The following is a 13,009-nucleotide window of genomic DNA, read 5'->3' on the forward strand; positions in this document are numbered from 1 at the left end:
CTTATATGCTACTTCTTAAGTAGAGAAAATAAAAACTGGGTTTAGGAGAGTGCAAATATTTAACAATAAAAAAACCACATTAATTTACCCTTTTTCATTTCTACAGAAGGAACCTTAATGGAGTCACATGACTCTTATTCTAAGTGATAAACCACAGGTCATAAAGCACCACTTTATCACTCTGCACAAGCAGTATAAATAACAGCTATTACCCAACCTCACTCCATCTGATAAGCTCAGAGATTTTCTAATATACATTTCTGATTTTTTTAAATAATATTCATGATCATTTCCTCTTGAGCGTTATGAGTCTCTGGCTATGTGGCCCTTGAAACCAGGGCCTGCAAGCCCTTGTACCATCTCCCTGATTTATGGCCATGTTGGTTGGGACTGACGCCCTAATGAAATCTGTGACACTGCATTAATGGGGCTGTTTGTTACCACCGGAGTTCAGCGGCTGGCTGTAGTCTCAGAGCTGTGCTCAGGAAGGCACACGCAGAGTCTATAAAACCCACCCAGTGGGCAGCAAACTTACCCTACCTGCGCACGCCGTAGCACCACCCCACGCAGAACCTGCCTGGCGAGGGCTGTGAAACCCATCGAGGGTGCAGATAGCGGGTCATGGCTCCACACCGCACGCCACAGCTGCACAAACACAAGAAGTACGCGACAAACTCAGGGTCTTCCCAGGGACCACAGCTACACATACAGACACACGTCTCTCAAGCGTGTAATTAATACCCAGCCCCCTGTGTGCAGTCATTCAGTTGCACAAGCCACAACGAATGTGCACCATCAGATTACCCGCTAACAAGCACGTGCGTACGGAGTGTAACCGACACACATCCCTTCTACGTGCAGGAGCTCTGCAGCCTCAGCGGGACGTGCGGGCAAACAAAGATTGCCCCACACCTCTCCACCGTCCTGCCCAGGGCTGGTTTCCCTCTGGCTCCAGACCACAGCCACAGGACAGCGTGCAAAACCTGCCTGTGGGGTGTGTGTGCTTCTGCAGCAACGTTTTCCAGTGTGATCTACTCCTGTCGTCGGCTGAGACATCCAAGTCAAATAGCCACCCAGTTCTCATCAAAACTAATGGCAGTTTGGAGGACGATTCATGTCCTCAGCTCAGAAAAACTGAGCCAGCGTGTACGCAACAAAGATCTCGTGTATCCACCGCACAATAAAACATATCTGCAAGGCAGTTATTTTAATACCAATATGCCCTATATTGAGACACATTACCGTGAACTCAGTCTTGAAGCTACCGTGGTAAGCGGAGAGAACTCCAGCTTTCTGTAAGCAGGGTGGGTTGGTACCTCTCCTTGGGCTAAGTAATCGCCCAGAATATTTTAACGTGTACATGCTTGAGTATCTGGACCTATTATAGGCTGGCTGAAGCTGTTAGTCCCTTTTTCTTGCAATCAGCCACCATCAGCACGCACTTTCTCTTGAGTTTTATTTGTTCCTGTTTGTCTTTGCTTCATTTTTCCTTTTTTAAAACAGTTTAGGAAACAAATGCAAAAATTCATGTTCATGCAATGCAGAATCCTGTGCAACAGGAAATAAAAATGCCCAAAGTGAGTATTTAGCCTTAAGTCTGCCCCGGGGTAAAACTCTGTCAGCTGCTATAACCATATATTACCTATCAAATAATGCAACACAGTAGACACTTTCTTCCACCTTAGGAACATACAACGAAGAATCTTCATTCCTGTGTGCTTCATTTTACAACTTTTAATGCAGGCTTATTCATTGAACCGAAAGCCTTCTTCAAAAACATTTTGGTGTGAAAAGTGGCAATACTAAGGAATATTTTGTTGTGCCTATAAAATTCAGTGCCTTTTTTCAGGATTGCTTTCGTAGTATTTTCAATAGTCAAAATGGCTTACCAAGAAATCAGTGGTTTGACCAATTCACATCTGCTGGAATTATTAAATAATTACAAATAATAAAGCATTGAACTTAAAAATGACAACTTAAAATCAGTAATATTGATATAGCTGAGTTTCATTTATCCTGGAAAGGAAACAGCTTTGACAAGACCATATTTTTTAATAAAATGAGTGTGATATTTTTCTATCAATCAGGTCTCTTTAATTCCAGCATCATAAAAATGTGGTATATCTTTATTGATAGACTTTAGCTGGTGAATTCTCTTCTCTACAGCATATATATGTTAATGATTTTCTCAGCACTGACATACAATATGTTTAACCAGACGATTTTTCCTTTCACTCAGAGTTACTTCTCTGAGCAGTAATTTAGTGGGCAGTTCTCAAATGACAACTCTGAGAAATACACACACCACGTCTTGTTAAGAGCGTATTTTAATGATGTCTTGCTTGACCATGTTTCTTTTTTGTAGAATTGTAAATATTTCCTACTCTTCTTGTGATCTGTAGCTGGAGGGACACAAGACTGGAGAAGACCACCTATGTGATCACATCCAGTGCACTTACAATCACAGGTGACTTTGCAGCAGGTGTTTAGTCCAAAAGAAACCACAATATCCCTCCCTATGCCACAAACCACAGATTTCCCAAAATCCTGAACCAAACCTTCTTGTGCTCAAAAGACAAAAAAAAAAAAAAAAAAAAAAAAGCTTAAAAAAAGTAATAGCACATCACGGGAAAAGAGCAGAAGATACCTGGAGCCAGAGCATCACCCACTGCTGGGAGCTGCATGGGCAAGGGAGTGTGGTAAGTGAATAGTCACAGCTGATCTCAGCGCATTGCAAATGTAACTCTAGTCAGGCAGTAGATGTGCTCTCTTTAATGATATTACTGAACAGATTACATAAATGAGTGAGAATTTATGTACAGAATTTGCATGTGTTTGCAACTGATCTGAAACTTATAAATACATTTCTGTATTTACACGCACAAGTAAATTAATATTGATTTCCAACCAGCAGCACCACCAAAATGGCATTCAAGTGCATGTTTCCAGGTGCAAAGTATTTAGCTGGAGAGCAAAGCAAGTGAATTTGCAATGAGAACAGTGAAACTGTGGATGCAGTTCTGGAAAGAATGATTTGCATTGTTTGTGTTGCAGCAGTGCTGGGAGGTTGCAGACACCATGGGGCTCTCCTGTGCAAGGCACTCTACAATCGTATTGCAAAAGAGCTTCTCCCCAGCACCTGCTATTGAGGCAAGTGCCTCAGCATAGCAACACAAGTCTCATTCCCAAGTGGGTGCTCATTCCCTGCCCAAAGAGCTTTATTATATTGGGTGCACAGCTCAACTGAATGGGTAGGCCATTAAAGATTTACAAGCCATTGACACTAGCTAGCTCAGGGACATTGTGGCTACTGCAAGTACCATGCCTGCTCCTGCATGGCTTCATTTTCAAACCCCTGCACTTCATTACCTCCCTGGATAGCTGCTGTCTGCACACACTCAGCACCCCTGCTCACGCAGTAGCACACCCCCAAGCGCTAACATACCCATGCGTTACCCAAAGAGGACCCTCTTCCCGACTACCCACCTTCCTGAGCCCGTATCCACTCCTTCCCTCATCTTCCTACATACCCCCTTCCCTTTCCCAGAGCTGGGCCGCTACCCTGGGCACAAATGCTGGGGTCCCAAGGCACCATCCCTCACTGTCCTCCTGCTGTGTCCCCAGCCTGGGAGTGAGTGTTTTGGGGCAGGGCTGGAGGGGGCAGGGGGAAGAGGAGCTGTTGCAACTGCGTGAGTCAAGTCTAAACCCCTCTCTTCTTCACCGGAGAAGGCCATTACTTTACCAAGGCTTTGGGTTTTAACCAAGGTGTTACAACCACATCTCTCTGGAGTTGCTTTTTTTTTTTTCCCCTCCTCTCCCTGAAACTCCTCCTGATGTTTGGTGCATTTTTCTTGGGTATGCTTTGTTGTTTTTGGGTTGTTTTGTTGTTATTGTTGCTTGCAGCCACTGGAGAGTTCCTCTTCCTCTGGTTAATGGCCCATTAACTAGCTCTCTCCACGCAGGGGTAGGGCCTGGGAATTGCTGAGTTCTGGAAAATCCTCACCAGCAAGGAACATTTCGCTAGCAACAAAATCCTCTTTTCAGAGGTGGCTCTGTGAAATGGGGTGGCGAGGGGGGACAGTCCCAGGGTGGGAGGGACGGGGACAGAGCCCACAGGAGTGTGGGCATGGGCGGGAGGGAGCCTGTGTCGCTGCTGTTTCTTGAAAAAAGGTGCTGGCTGTGGGGAAGAGGGGGGAGAGGAGACAGGAGCCGGATTGTTAAAGGATTCAATGAGCTGTGCCCAATGTATTCTAAAGGTGCTTAAGACAGCCAAAGCTCCTCACCAAACACACACCGCTGTGAAACAGCACAGCGCGCATCCACCGGCTGCAGAGAGGCAGCCCAGCTCCCCCCGCCCCACGCACATCACACCCCCAAGAAACAAGCAGCATCCCTTCGGCCTGTGCCCCACACCAGCACGGCATGGCCAAGGTGGCAATGGCCCCACCCAGGCACACACACACCTGGACCTCTGACCACCCCAAGCCATCCCTGGTATGTGCAGGTGTGCCCCCGCCACAGGCACCCCACACCAGGGACAAAGAGGTGCCCAGCTCAGACCCTCCCCCTCCCTCCCATCTCCTTCCTCCCAGCCGCACCTTGCCAGGTAGAAAATGATTTGCAGCTTTAGGTTGTCTCATTGAAGCACACGCCATGGCTAGGCCAGAGAGCAGATGCAGGATTTTCCATAGACCTAAAAAAGGGAAGACAAAGCAAGTCTTGGGATCAGCAGGACTAGTGAAACCTGGTTTCTGATGGCTTTGTGTCCTGATTCCTTTGCCCTCCCTCCATCACCGCTGCAATAACGCAGTGGACAACCTCTCCTCCAGTGCCTCTCGTTGGCCCAGAAGGACCCTCAGCTTACGTGCTGTCACTGGCTCCAAGCCATGTGCTGTTTGGCCACTGGGCATGGAGGTGTTGGCTGGCCAGCAGAGAAGACAAGCAGAGTAGTCCATCGTTGGCACTAATGTGAACCTCTCTTCTTTACCCCATCATTAATTTTGACACATTCCGTAGGTGCAGAATAGTTTGGTGGGCTCTGTCCTTGTGTCAAGTACGGTTGACATTGACCGGTAGGTTAAACATTATTGTGGTGAGGAAGAGGACAAATGACAGTGCAATTGCTTAGGCTGGGTTACCTGAGCTTAAACTTACAAAAAGGTGATGGTTTCGGTTTCATCAGTGTCAAAATGTATCCTCATCTGCAACTGCAGAACATAGCACAGCTCAGGCTCATGACCATAAGCAATGGGCTCACCACAGTTTAATCAGGTAGCTCCCGTCAGCTAAGTTGCAGAAATCACTTTTCTTGGGGGTCTGGTGGCCCAGCTCCACTGCAAAGATGAATTGTCTTCACCCATGAGAGCTGAGCCCCTCTGGGCCTTCTGAAATACCATGGGGCAATCAAAAATGAACCCACACCCAGAGTCCCTCACTGTGACACAGTACATGGTTTTACCAGATGAGGCCACACAGTCTATGTGGAAAACAGCAGTGTCAGCGTACCTCCTGCCAGTTTCCACACTCTGCCAACCCATCCCTAACACATGGAACCACTGTCACCTTTTCTGGTACCATATAGATGCCTGCCTGTAGCATCTCCCACTGTAGGAAATATTTACTGTCCCAACACTGCTGTGACAGTCTGATACTACGCCCTCCGGGCCAGGATTGGGAAAAGGAGAGGGACCAGGGCTGAGCTAGGTCCTAAGGGCATGTAGAAAGTCTGCATTAGAAAAGAGGAGTGAAGCCCAAACCTGGGTCTCCTTATCTTCTGGAGTAATCCTAAGACTGCCTGCACACGCCAGAGTACATGCGTGTGACACACCGCAGCGGTGCTGGCTCTTGCGCTGAGGGGTACATGGCTGTGCTCGTCTGGAGCATAGGAAAGCGGGATGCTTGGTGCTGCTTTTACAAGGGATGGTGATACCAAAACTGCAGCCCTTCTTCAGCTGAGAGTGGCTGCCACCAGCCAGCACATACACCCACGGACACACGCACCCAGCACCCCCCCCAAGGTAGTTCACATACAGCACGAGGGGTGCATGGTGCCCCACAGCAGGACCTGGTGCTACTCGCACGTGCAAGTTAGACCCACACGTGGGTGCCTGCACAGAGCACGCCGCAGCCGTGCGCAGCTGGTGTGGCATGCTCGTGCCAAGCAAGGTCCACAGCCACAGCAGAGGTGTGCAGAACTCGATGCCACACGTGTAGTGACCCCGTGGCAACACTTACCACCACTTGCTGCTCTGGGGTCACCTACCCCTGTTGCCATGGTCCCAGCATGGCCAGCCACCTTAATAAGGGGCATTTTTGGGCTGTATGATACTAGCTCACCTATAGATTACCACAACTGATAAAAGCAACAGTTTCTTACCTTGCATTTTTCGTACATCTCAAAGTTCATCACAAATGAAGTAGTCATGATTAACCCCATTTTAAAGGCAGGGAAACGGAGGCACTGCATGATGGATGACCCAGTGTCTCCCAACAGACTGGTGGCAGGGACCACAGAGACACTCAGGTTCCCTAAATTTCAATCCAGTGCGCAGGGACCAGATTATCATGTGGAGAGTATTCACGGTGTGATGCCCAAACTGGTCTCGGTGGCGGCTTGTGTAAGACCAGTTTTAGACCCAGGGTGGTCTAGGACTTCAGGGTGGCAGGGCGGGAAGGAGACATTCCCTGACAAGCTTTTGCCTCAGAGAAAGCCCTGAAAAAAAGTTCCGCTCAAGGTCCTGGTGAAAAGGATGCCTGCAGGGCCACCCGCACTGCTCTCTAGTCGCTCCCAAGCAGTGAATTCATCTGGCTGCAGTTCTGGGGAAAGTGAAAAAAATACATATGTGGAGACAGAAACTAGTCCCACCGACCACTCGCACTGTTTGACATTAAAAAGTGCTGACAGCAGAGAGGGAGGAAAGGAATGGACGAAGGGCCACTTTCATCTCATGACAGTCTCCTGCCAGCCCCAGCCACTGCGTCTCCCTCTCGCCCCCCCTCCTGGCCCCTTGCTTTCCTAGGCATTTTATTAAATAGGGTCACAGCCCGCATTAGAGTCTCTCCCACGGCCCTGGCAAAATGAAAACACTCGCCCGTCCCCATGACCCCCACCCTCCCAGATCTCCGGCTCCTTTGCTGTTTCCCCTCGCTCCAGAACTGAGATCTCCACCCCACTGCAACCTTGAAGTTTCATAGCCAAACATCAAGGCAAAGGGCTCCAGGGAGGGGGAAGGTCTCCCCCATTTTTTTTTCCTCCTACATTAATTATCTCATTTAGTTGAAAGAAAAGTCCAAAAATGGAGCTTTCCTTTGGCAATTTATGATGCTGGAGCAGTAATTTATGGCTCAATACAACTTTATTTTGCTCCTTCTTTATGCACACACACACAGATACACACACACACACACACACACACGTAAGAAGACACTAACCTGAATTTATCACACTAAGTACCTGCCTGCTAAAAGTAAAAGACTGAACATAATTTACAAGGCAGGATGGGGAGGGGTTCACATGTGGGGGGAAACATTTAGAAGAGTTAATGTTTGAAAGTTGGTCTTTGAAGGCAGGAGGCTCCTCTAGATAGAAAGAAAAAACGTAACTAATTAAAACTGATGTATCAGTTTCAGAAGAAGAATGTGCTGGTAATGAAACTGTGCATGGGCAAAAACAACAGGCGGCCCGGTTAGCCATGACAGCTTAGACACCCGCCAGGGAGAAGGTCCCGATTTCAGCATCAGACCAACAGGGTCTGAGATCTAATTCGCCGGGGCAGTAGCCAAAACCTCCTGTCAAAGTGGCTGGTCTGATGTAGGACACACAACTTGGGTGCAGAAGCAAATGTGGGTCACCAGTAAGGTCTGAATCATGGCCATGGCATGCCAGCAATGTGACCCGCTGCCGCCCCGGTTGGAGGAGGAGGGAGGGGACCTTGTGCCACAGATGTGCCGCTAGTTGTTTCAGTAGCAACCAAGCACTGTGGATGGCCAAAGGAAAGGACTTGCCTCCCCCAAAATGCTGACCAACAGGGCAGGCAACAAAAGGGAAAGAGCAGAGGGCACAGAGAGAGGTAAGTGACCGGTCCAAGGCCACCCTGCAAGCCAGCTGCAGAGACAGAGTCATGGACAGCGTTCACGCCTCCCCCAGCCAGCGCCGGGAGCTTCCTTGTGTCGTGCTGGGGAAGGGTCATGAGAGAAAACCCAAATCTTGACTTGGAAGGCAGTCCCACACGTTATCCCACTCCACCAGGGAGACCATCAGCAGAAATAGTTCATCCCAGGCCTGCCATGAGACGAGTGGCTGCACTAGGCATGGGCAAGCCAGTGGCTCTGCATGGCATGGCTGGGGCACTAGCATGAAGGCTTTCGTTGGGCATCACAAGTCATGTGAAAGAGGGTTTGGGGCACACCTGTCTTGACGATGCCTGCATATGTGAATTGATGGGTGCCCACCCATGAATGAAGGCTCACCTTTCCTATATGCTGCTCTGGCTGACACCTCCCCTGTTGCCACACTCGCATCTCTCCAGGCTGTGCCACCTCCAGGGAAAACGGGAAGGGGAGATCAAATGGGAACATTCCGGCTTCATCTCTGCATTTTCCAGTGTACCTTCCTGAAGTGTCTTCCTCCCACCTAGGGATACCTGTGGGGTGTCCCCTAGCGCTTTCCCCAGCCAGCCCTCTTCTCCAAACCTCTGTGACTGATGGATGCCCAGGGGAGAGGTCCCTCCACACACTGTATCCAGGAAGATGAAGGCAGTGAAGTCTGAGCAATTAAGTACGCTGAGATGAGAAACATGTGCAAAGCATCTCAACTGCTAGCTGCTTTTCTTCTGTGCACATGAACTTCCCTAACTTCACAAGACATCTCTATCTTCCAGCTGGGAATCTGAGCCATAGGACTCATCCAGTGACTTGGACCTGGGTCACATAGCAAGAAAATGCCATTAAATCTGTCAGCTGAGTGCCAGGTGAGCCCCCTGCAGCCAGGCAATTCTTCCACTCCAGGGGACCTGCACTTGATTTGTTTGGGCACTGACTTTAACCCCTATTCCACTGCCTTTGTACAGGACCATGTACACGGTTTCCTCTGTATCACAGAATTCTATTGCCCTTACAACCCCCAAATCTTTAAAACCATTAGGATGGGAGGTAAGTAGGGGTATGGAGGAAGGACGCAAGAAATGACCTTTCGTTTAAAAAAAAAAAGAAAAAGGAATCATAAAAGTGATTTGAGAAACGCTCATTACCCAAATGCAGATTCTTTCCAAAACGTGCCTTGCTGAAAACTGTGGTCAAGCTGCGAGTGTCCATTTAACGCGATGGGGCTCTGCATCGGGCAGAAGTACACCAGACAATAGCCCCTGCTCGTCAATCCACCCAGCAAATTTCTAGAGCCAACCAACAAAAGCCCCAGAAGGTGATTTGTATGTAAACACAGAACACCCGCTCCCTTTGGTACGGAAGGTGTTCTTTTTCTTACTGCTTCCTCTGTAGACGTCAGCTTGTTCACAAATCTTACAGCAACCCACAGCCGTGGCATTAAACAGGTGAGGAGAATAAGGTTTTTTTCTTATTGATTTAGGGACGGTTTCATTTGTAAGCGAAAGGGCAGCTGTCAATAGACCGCATGATCTAAGGTACCAGTCCAGAGAAATCTTAAGCACGTGAGCGCTCGGGAGCAAGTGTGGGATACAGGGCTGTTGAATCGGGGCCAGCAGCCTAAACCAGGCTTTATTTCATGTTGCATCATAACTACTGCGCGAATGAGAGGGAAGTAATATTAAATGGGAGGATGGAAGGGGAAGAAGAAGAAAACATGTCTATTTCTTGTCCAATAATGTTAGCAATATATTTATAAAAACGAAAGAAGACTAATCTTCACTCCTCTGTGCTTCTCAGGGAGCCCTGTCTACATTGACTGTTTTGTTTAGCTTGCGCACTCTTCACGACAGAGTTTATCTGTATTTTGTGTCTTGTAAAGCACTGGGCACTTTTGTATAATAGTAATAATTTATAAAATACACAAATAAAAGGATCAGAGCAAACAAGTGATGTTGCAAAATTGTTTCTGCCTGAAAAGAACAGCAAAAATCCAGTTAAAAATAGCTGTATTTACTTTGATAATAAAATGCGTGTGTGTGTGATTGCACATGCACACGCAGAGAGAGATATATATGTGCATACAGTAGGGAGAGAGTCAAGGAGGGAATAAGTCCATCAAATCTCTAAGTATGTGGCACCTCGGCATCATGCAAAGTATCCTGGGCGCAATCAAAGCCTCCCGACGCTCCGAGGGACTCAGTGGCAGTGCGCAGGATATTAAGAGTGACAAGCCATCAGGACTGCAATATCAGACTAGCAGGGAAGGAAAACTGAAGCAGGGTGTCAGCACAAATTGTCGTTATCCCCATTCAGGAAACGGCGTCGGGCAATGCAAAGTAGTGGCAGGAAGAAAGGAGGTCAGGACATCTGGGGACTAATCCCCCATCCCCCCGGGACGCTGCACCCATTTAGGACCTGGAACCGGTCGACCTCTGCATCGCTCCCGGTCCTGCTTCCATCATCTTGAACGCGGGGGTGACCATTCGCTCCTGCTCCCGGGGTGCTCGGGGCGGCGGAGCGAGGGGGCAGCTGCAGCCCCGTGCCCGGGGAAAGGTGTCGGGGCGGCGGGAGGAACTGTGCGGTGTGGTGGGATCGTGCAGCGCTGGGCAACACCGGGGTGGAGGGGAGGGAGGGAGGGGAAGGCCTATAATCCCCTTGGTAAATCCATGCCTGAACTATAAAAGGATAATCCATGTGCAACCCTGGCCCCACTTATAGGATTTAGCTCTTAGTGTGGAATACTAATATTTGGCTGTTTGTTTACCCCTGTGAACTAATTTGGCAGATTCTTATGATTCTCACAGGGAGAATTTATTTCGATTTTGATATTACTCAAAGCCTTGGGTCCTGGAGTCATAGGATTATATGCAAAGCTCTGTGCAGACTTTTTTAATCCTTTTTCTTAAGAAATAACTGTTTGTTGTGGATGCAGCAAAAAGCTTGAAAGCTGGCCTGCTGTTCCACAGCACAATGGCATTAGAAAAGAAGCCACTTGCTAATTCCTTTTTTTTTTTTTTTTTTAACATGGTGATTTTTAAGCCAGTTTTGCAACTGTGAAAGGTGAATGGGGATCAAGCCCGTGATTTTTGAAGAGTCGGCATGGTCAAGCCAGGCTCTGCTTGTAGATTCACACTGGCTTGGTGAGCTTCAGTGCCCGGTTGCCTGCTCCTAACCCAATGGCGTTACCTTGGGAGAGCAGTATCACAGGCAGAAATGAGATCCTCCCAGCTAAATTAATATGTGGAGTTTGGGGAAGAAGGAGGCACAGGAAGAAAAAGGGCACGTGTTAGGATCAGGAATTCAGCTTTCAATTAAAAAGTAACTTTCTAACCTTGGACAATGCAGAGAATGGCCTGAAAATGTGACGCACGCACCCCCTAAAAACAGAAAGCCAGTACAAGAATCTCAGCTATGTTATTTTTATAATCTTGCTGGTTTGAGGGCTTGCTCTTTGATTTTTGAACAGTTGAAGTTGTTAATACTAGGGAAGAGGTGTCCTTTTTTTAAATGCAAAAAGCAGCTTTCGTTGTAAAGTGTAAAGAAATTGAAGGAAAATGACAGTTCTGTCTAAATGTATTTGTGGCTGTTCCTCTCCCGGTGTCCTGAAAGAAATTAAAGGTTGCAAATGTAATCACAACTAAGAGGAGGGCAAATTGGCATATTGGCTGAAGATTTGACTCTCAATTTAGGAAAATATTTAATTTTAATTCTGTGCCCAAGACCATTTCTTCTGAGAAGATTTAAGCACGTGCCTGAAGTGGAGTAACTGCAGAAGGGCTTCACCAAATCAGGGCCTGGAGGAGAAAGCTGGCAGTAAAATAACAAAATTTATCATGATAAAAAAATTCTCTCCCTTAGTGAAAACGGAGGCAATGCCTAAAAAAACCAAACCTTCATAAATCAGGCAAACAAGACAGGCAGATGAGAATCATATCAGACAGTGGAAATGAGGCAAAAATAATTTAAATTATTCACACATTTTGTAAATTTGCAGGACTGAGAAGAGAGGGTGAAATCTTGGTGAATAAATCAGGGACAGAAGCAACATTTGTGCCTAGCAGTTTAAGCTGGAAACACCAGGTACAGATCCTCAGTGTCCAACAGCAGAAAGTTTTTAGAGGACGCATGTGCATCATTGGTACCTGCTTTATTTTCCTCCTCTTCGGATCCTGCTGTGACTGGCTCTCTCGCACGACTTCAGCTTCTCGGGCTGCCTCATTCCCAGAGCCGACCGGAGACCAAACTCCCACCGGGGCCCATTCGCTCGCCGCCTCGACCGGGCTTTGCGCCGGAGCAGCACAGCGGAGTGAGAGGAGATGCTCGGGCACTCCGCAACCCGTCCTGTAATTCCCACCACCGCCCTGAAAATCGACGTGTGCTTAAATACACAGATCTGTTGTCATTTTTACCCCTCACTCAAATGCTGACAGCTGGTTCCATCTCTGGTAATAGCTGTTAATAATTAATCTGAAATCATACAGAGATTTGGAAAATATCTTTTAGGTGAGAGATATTTTCCCAAATTTGTTCCAAAGACAATGGGAAGGGAAACAATGTATTCGTACAGACAAAGGGGAGGGAGGGTTTGGCTGTCTGATTTTCCAGGGGTTTGGACTTATTTCTGCTTCCTCCTCTTTTCTTCTCAGCTTGTTTTCTGGTGACAGGATTGAGGAGCCCCAAACATTACCCAAAACTGGGGGAAAAACATACTACACCAAGGATTTGAAGGGAGCCATTTATTTAGTTTATTAAAAAGATCAAGAGGTGACTTGCTTCCCGCATATAAATTTCTTCCTAGGGAAGAAATACCAGGTACTAAAAACCTCTTTAATCTGCCAGAGAAAGCCATAACAAGAGCCAATGGATAAATGCTGAAGCCAGACAAGTCCCAATTAAAAATAAAGTA

At 47.5% G+C, this 13,009-nt stretch overlaps 1 long non-coding RNA gene across 1 annotated transcript; it reads right to left on the reverse strand.

Annotated features, from left to right (window-relative positions):
• Positions 1 to 4,604: 4,604 nt before the first annotated feature.
• Positions 4,605 to 12,445, reverse strand: LOC143160346 (uncharacterized). Its single transcript, XR_012995367.1, has 3 exons — positions 12,246 to 12,445; positions 6,377 to 6,816; positions 4,605 to 4,693 (listed from the first exon to the last, which is right to left on the reverse strand). It is a non-coding gene; the product is annotated as an uncharacterized LOC143160346 (long non-coding RNA).
• Between the last annotated feature and the right edge of the window lie 564 nt (positions 12,446 to 13,009).

The sequence above is a fragment of the Aptenodytes patagonicus genome, chromosome 5 (genome assembly GCF_965638725.1).
Source record: "Aptenodytes patagonicus chromosome 5, bAptPat1.pri.cur, whole genome shotgun sequence".
NCBI classification, from domain to species: domain Eukaryota; kingdom Metazoa; phylum Chordata; class Aves; order Sphenisciformes; family Spheniscidae; genus Aptenodytes; species Aptenodytes patagonicus.